Raw genomic sequence first — 6,872 nt, forward strand, 5'->3', positions numbered from 1 at the left:
TATTGGCCTTTTGTTGACTCTTTTTACTTTTTCACCTTCTCCTTCTAATTTCTTGCCTTGCCTATTTGATTTGCTCTGTTGGGCCTCATGGTTTTGTTGCCTTCATTGTCTTTTTCTAGGATCTTGTTTAGAATTGCTTGTAGTGCTGGTTTGGTATTCATGTAGTTTCTCAGGTGTTCTTTGTTGTGGAAGTGTCTTATTTCCCCATCCATTTTGAAAGAGAGTTTTTCGGGATACATCAGTCTAGGTTGGAGGTTGTTTTCCTTTAGGACTTGAAATACCTCATTCCAGGCTCTCCTTGCCCCAAGGGTTTGTGTTGAAAAGTCTGCTTTGATTCTGATGGGCTTTCCTTTGTATGTGATTTGTTTCTTTTCTCTTACTGCTTGTAGTATTTTGTTCTTCTGTTGGGTTTCTGGGATCTTGATTATTATATGTCTAGGTGTAGATTTTTTTTGATTGTAGCTAGTTGGGGTCCTATATGCCTCAGTTATCTGAATGTCAAATTCTTCCCCTCTGTTTGGGAAGTTTTCTGTCATTAATTCTGTGAACAGCTTTTTAAAGTCATTTGTATTTTCTCCTGCTACTTCATGTATTCCTATCAGTCTTATGTTATTCTTCTTTGCATCATCTAGGAGTTGTTGGATTGATTTCTCATGATCTCTTACTGTTTTTAAGAGACCTCTCTTTTCATGGTCACTGACTGCAATCTTATCTTCTATATCTGAGAGCCTATCTTCGCATTCTTTTATTCTGTTGCATACACTTTCAATAGAGTGTTTAATCTCCTGGATATCTGTTTGAATCTGTTTTATGGATTCCATTTCTTTCCTCTATTGGGCGTTTATTTTTTCATTTCTTTCTTATGCTGGGCCTTCATGGCTTCTGTCATGGTCCTGAGCTCATCTATTTTTTTGTCAGTTTCTGCTCTAGAGTCTCGAATCACTACTTCCATTTTGCTTGCTATCTCTATGGTTATCTGGGAAATTATTTGTTTTGAATTTTTCTAGAGCCTGATTGATCTGTTTTGTTACTTCCTGTGCTTTGAGTTCAGGGTGTCCTGGTGGTTCACTATGGGCCTTTTCATCCTCATTTGCCTTACTGTTTGCCATTGGTGAACTGGAAGTCTGTCTTTGTGTCTTGCTTAAGTGTTTTCTCATTTTTATTTTTGTTATTGGACTGTCCTTGGTTTAATCTCTGGATTATCACCCAAATCTTCCTGATATAGTTGTGCCCTAGCTTCTGTGTCTCTAATGACCCACAGACATTCTCACCTTCATAACATCAGAGAAAACAGCTCATCAAATCAATGGCAATGCTTTACCCCAACTGATACAATCAGCAACACATTAAGATCAAGCACAACTTTGACACTGACCACCGGTGGTAGTCACTAGTTTATCACCCTTAAATCATTTGAATTAAATTGAAATCAAGAAGCAGTCCAGAATATCCCTGCAGTGAACAAAATTTCAATATAGTGTATTTACCATTTAATGGCTCAGACAGAGTGAGGATGCAAGACCCCTCATCTCAGTTAGCTGATGGCTGAACCCCATGATGCTGACTGACCTTGGGCTGCAAGGCCCAGATTGAGTTCCCCAACCTTCTGAATGGTTGAACTCTACACCATTCTACTACAGGTTTCCCACACCCTTTCTTTAAAGATGTTAAAAGTTGGGAACTCAGAAAAATACCCTTGATGACCACCTCCGCCTCTGCAGAGTGGGTCCAAAGACTGGCACAGTCAGGAGGTCTGAGAGTGCGGCGGGGGGCTTATGGGGGTTCAGGGGTGCCCACGCAGCTACCTTCCCGGCATTTGAGTGATGGCCAGGGTTATGATTTTTTTAAGGCAGGGTCTGGCTATTTAGTTCAGGCTGGCCTCAGACTCACTGTGCAGCCCAGGCTGGTCTCAAATGTATAGCAATCCTCCTGCCTCAGCCTCCCAGGTACCGGGATTGTAGGCGTGAGTCACCATGCGTGTCACTAGGATCATGAGTTTGAGGGTTAGAAATTTGAGCAGGCTCCATGAAAATGACTTATCTCTGTTTCATGATCAAATGTGGCTTCATAGCTGGGTGTCGTGGTACTTGTCTGTAATCCCAGCACTTGGGAGGCTGAGGCAGGAGGAGTGCCACAAGTTTGAGTCCAGCCTGGGCTACATAGTAAGTTTGAGGCCAGCCTAAACTACATAGTGAGTCCCTGTCTCAAAAAAGAAAAGAAAAGAAAGAGGAATATGGCTTCAGCTAAATGGCCGAAGATGGCTGGGACTGCTTAAAGGCAGCCGTATGTCTGAGCCCCAGACCTGGCTTTTGGCTCTTGGCTGCCATTGTCACATCTCCTGGAATGGCCAAGATAGCTTCGTTAGTTGCATGACTGGTGCCTGGGTGGTTTGGCTGTAATAGCTCAGTCTCTCAGAGTCAGTCTCCCCACCCACTTCCTGTCCTCCCCCACCCTATACCCAAGCACTATCTTGGACTTCCTTATAGCATTGTGGTCCTAGGACAGCCACCTTTACCTGCTTCTGGCTTCTTTTTTTTTTTTTTCCAGCTTTAATTGAGTTTATTGGTACATTTTAGGGATACAGTACAGTTACATTCATTGTTGGGATCTTGTACCTCTTCATGACAAGTCTTGATTCTCATTTTTTCCCCTTACCCCTGCCCTCACTTCACCCCCTCCTCCCCTCCCCATCTACAAACACTTTATTTTCATCTTTTCATTATCTCACATTTTTTCTTTTCCCTTATTACCCTTCCCCTACCCATCCCACCTTCCCTGCACCTTTAGCTCCTTTCTTCCCATTTCTAAATGTCAGTAATCTTATTAGGATCTTATGTATTATTGCAGATTTTTTTTTTTTGAGATGGGGGGTCTCACTATGTAGTCCAGGCTGGCCTTGAATGTGTGGCAGTCCTCCTGCCTCAGCTTCCCAAGTTCTGGAACCACAGGTGTGTGCCACCATGCCTGGCACTTCTGGTTTCTTGAAGAGTGAATGTTCCAGATACAGAAACTAGGAGTGGTCAGTTTCCTGGGGTTAGGGTTAGGCTTAGGTCTGGAGATGGATGGTCCCAGCAGTATTTCCACTGGATTTCATGCATCAAAGCAGCTACAACACCCACCAAGTCTCTAGAGAAGGTAGAGACCTTCACCTCTGAAGGGGAGAGATGACAGACAATCTATAGCAATCTTTAAGCCACCACACCCTCTTCTGAGGACCCAGGTATCAGGAGGAGGAATAAGTAACTATTATTAGACATATTCTTTTTTTTTTTTTTCTTCTTGGTACCGGGGATTGAACTCAGGTCCTTGTGCTTGTGAGGCAGGCAGCAACACCACTGCGCTACATCCCCAGCCCTTAAGTAATGGTTATTAGGTAGGTCCTTCTAAAAGTGACTCACCAAATTAACATTACTGAGATTTGGGTTGCTCACCTGAGATTACAGGTTCTTCTCATCTCAAATTGAAGGAAACAAGCAACTCCCCCTCCCCACTTTCTTTCTATGTTTTGGGACAGGGTGTCACTATGTAGTTCAGGCTGGCCTTGAACTTTCAGCAATCCTGCCTCAGCCTCTCCAGTGCTGGGATTACAGGCATGGCCCACTACACCTGGCCTGTGGTGATTTCTGCATGGAGGAAGAACACATCTACTCTAGTACCATCGTACTTGTAGTAATCTTTAACCTATATGACACCCATTAGCCTCATTTAACTGTTTTCTCTCAAATTTGAGCCAAATTCCATCAAACCAATCTAGTTTGGGGTTGGCTAAATAGTTTGGGGTTGATAGATAAATTTTGATGAGCAGAAACAACATTGCACCCTTAGAAAATCCAAAACATTTTCTTTAGATTCAAAACAATTAGTTGAAACCAAACAGAACAAATAATTCACATTCTTACTGAGTTAAGTTTGAGTTTAGGGAGCTTTAAAGATTTGTGTATTTCACCCTTGGAATGAGAAGAATTAAAATTTTTAGTCTACTTAAATCACAGTAAGGTGAAAATAAAAGCTAAGTGAGACAGTGAAATATGCACATCTCACATCTGAGACAAAATTGTGCTCCAAAAAGGTATAGTTAAAAAAAAAATGAAGTTTAAATAGAAAAAACTTTATAGAGGCTTAAATTTTTCTAATGTATTTACAATCAGTTTAATGTACAATTTCTGACTTGATTTATATATTATAGTTTGCCTTTTCCACTAAAATTGAAAATATTTTTCACATTTTCCACATGTAAGGGTATTTGATTATTTAAAATCCATAAAATGATATTTATTACTATTCACTAGTTAAGCCCTCATCAGTATATTTTCTGTGCTATTTTTTGTTGTTGTTTTTTGAGATAGGGTCTCACTGTGTGGCCCATGCTGGCCTTGAACTCATGGTGATCCTCCTGCCTCAGCCTCCTGAGTGCTGGGATCACAGGTGTGCTCCATCACATCTGGCTCTGTGTTGCATTTTAAAATTCATAAACAAATTACTGTCATAATCCATGGTTGTTAGAGATCAGTGCTCAGTCATGAGGGTTTGATGACACTAAGTGCAAACGACGTGAAGTTTACATGTGTTGCCACCAAACTTTTTAACTGTTTTGTGACTATCAACTTCTGTTTGCCTCAGTCCTTCTTGAACTGAGCAAATCTGTTCTTTTTGTTAACATCCTTCCTCTTCTCCAAAGTGTAGGGACAGTGTTTGGATGCACTCAAAGGTCCATAATCAGCTAGACAATGGGCCTGGGATTTAGCTCAGTGGTGCCACAGCCTGCCTCACAAGCACAAGGTTCCAAGTTCAATCCCCGGTACCTGCCCACCCCTACCCCGCCCCAAAAAAGAAATACCTAGACAAGTAGACTGATCCCAAACGTAAACAGATCAAGGAGTAGTCTGAGGTCAGTGAATGCTAGTGGCGGGGAATCCTGGTACGGGTCAGAGTGGGCAAACCAATCACACTGTATGATGTTTAAGTTAAATTACTCAGTGGCCCACTACACTTATTTGTGGTAAATCACTGTCCAGTAGCATCTGCACTAAGGATGCTGACAGATGCCAGGAGGCTGACACACGAGCTACTTGAGCAACTTTCCCAGGCAAATGAGTAAACACTTGAAAGATGCTTATCAAAAAGTTCATTAGATCCATTAAAAACCACCAGCTCTAACATTAGTTGTAAAGTTTCCAAGGTATTTACAGGCTTGTCCCAGGTATGTTCTATTTAGGATGATTTACATTCGCTTCATTATACCTATGTGAGGTTTTTTAAACAAGGTTCAGGAAAAAAAGCTACTCAGAGTTCTGGTCAGCAGCAATCCTGTTGATTTTATAAGCATATCATCTATTTCTATTGAGCTACGATATAGTGACTCTGAAAATTTAAGGCTGGCATAAAAATATTCTTTAACCTGAATATAAACATTAGGTACTAATTGAGATGTGGAAAACTTGGTAAAGACTGCTTTTCAATCAAGATTTGGATCATGAAAGGGAAATTTGATGGTGACTATGGACTGTAAATTTTTTTTTTCTTCATTGACAATTGGACTGGGGTTATAATTATCTTTGGCAAATATGTCCCTGAAAACTTGAGCCCTTTTCTTAATTAGTATTGAGCTCTTATTTGAAATAAAAAGTTAATCAAGACCTATTATGCAAAGGCACAGAATCCCAATGATGAATGTAATTGTATTGTATACCTAGATTGTACCAATAACCTCAATGAAAAGAAAAAAATAATAAAATAAAAAGTTAAAAAAGTCAGTTCACTGGAAAACCTTAAGCTTGAAGATGGCAATGAGATTCTTTAGCTCTAAGACTAGATCAGGATCTGTGCAATAAGGCGAATGAATTCTAAGGACAGCAGTTATCTTTGAAAGGCTCATGTTCCACAGTCTGTCAGTGTATGCCCATTTATTAACCTTTGTATCCCATATAACATGTGATCTATACAAAGAACCCTACAGTTTGAGTGGAATATCTTTTATAGCCATCACCTACTTCATGCATACTTGCCCGGGGCTGCAGTACTAGTCTTGCATGTTTCTTTTTTTTTTGACCACCATATTACTTTATTGCATGCTTCTTTCTTTGTGTTCATAATAATTTTCAAATGTTTCAAACAGAATAAATGTGCAAAAACCAGTAAAGAGGAGAAAAATCAATAAAGATCCTGAATCCTTAAGATCTCCTTTTCGTCCTCAAGAATGTTTCAGTACATTTTCTTTTCTTTCTTCTGGGATTCTATCATGATTTTTGTACATATCCTTCCCAGATTTTACATTATTTTGCTTTTGCAGAGCCACACCGAAGGCTCTCTGTTGTTGTACCTGTTTTGTTGCTGTTTCGCCTATCTTGTCAGAATGTTTTCAAATGCTTTCCTGAAAATCTTTGTGATCATACTTGGGGATTTCTTTAATATCCTCAAAAGAGTTTAGGAAGATTTTCTATCATTAACTAATAAAACCAGTATTGACCATCCTGGGGAAAGTGTACTTTCTCTAATTGTTTCACAGTTTTGGGGGTAGAATAATACCTTTTTGCACTCATCTGTTCTTTTAGCTTACTGTACATTTCTAGTACTGGAATATGTAATTGCAGTTTTCCTACAACAGTAGGAATATTCTTCTGCTGAATCACACACCAAAAATGATCTTCTACTTGTACTACTGGAGCTTTTTCAGCGTCTTGAAGTTTTTGGTTGGCATCAGTAATGTGTGCCTTCCAATTTTCTGCATTGGTTCTTAATTTAAAGAGTTCTGTAATCACATCTACAAAATTCATGGGCAGTGTTGGTGCTGTGGTCTGAAAAATCTGCTCGTTCTTGGAACGATGCACAAACCCTCATTGCTCTCCACCATCTTGGCTGGAAGCTGACGAGCT

General features: G+C 40.0%; 1 protein-coding gene and 1 pseudogene across 1 annotated transcript in view; one reads left to right on the top strand and one right to left on the bottom strand.

Annotated features, from left to right (window-relative positions):
* The window catches only part of LOC104853735 (sterol 26-hydroxylase, mitochondrial), a gene marked incomplete at its 5' end in the record, with an annotated part of 42,377 nt that overhangs the window by 8,292 nt on the left and 27,213 nt on the right, over positions 1–6,872 (top strand). The gene's annotated exons all lie outside the window — the stretch shown is intronic.
* On the bottom strand, positions 5,706–6,864 carry LOC104853734 (annotated as a pseudogene).

The sequence above is a fragment of the Fukomys damarensis genome, unplaced genomic scaffold (assembly GCF_012274545.1).
Source record: "Fukomys damarensis isolate Sample0158 unplaced genomic scaffold, DMR_v1.0_HiC HiC_scaffold_16, whole genome shotgun sequence".
NCBI classification, from domain to species: Eukaryota; Metazoa; Chordata; class Mammalia; order Rodentia; family Bathyergidae; genus Fukomys; species Fukomys damarensis.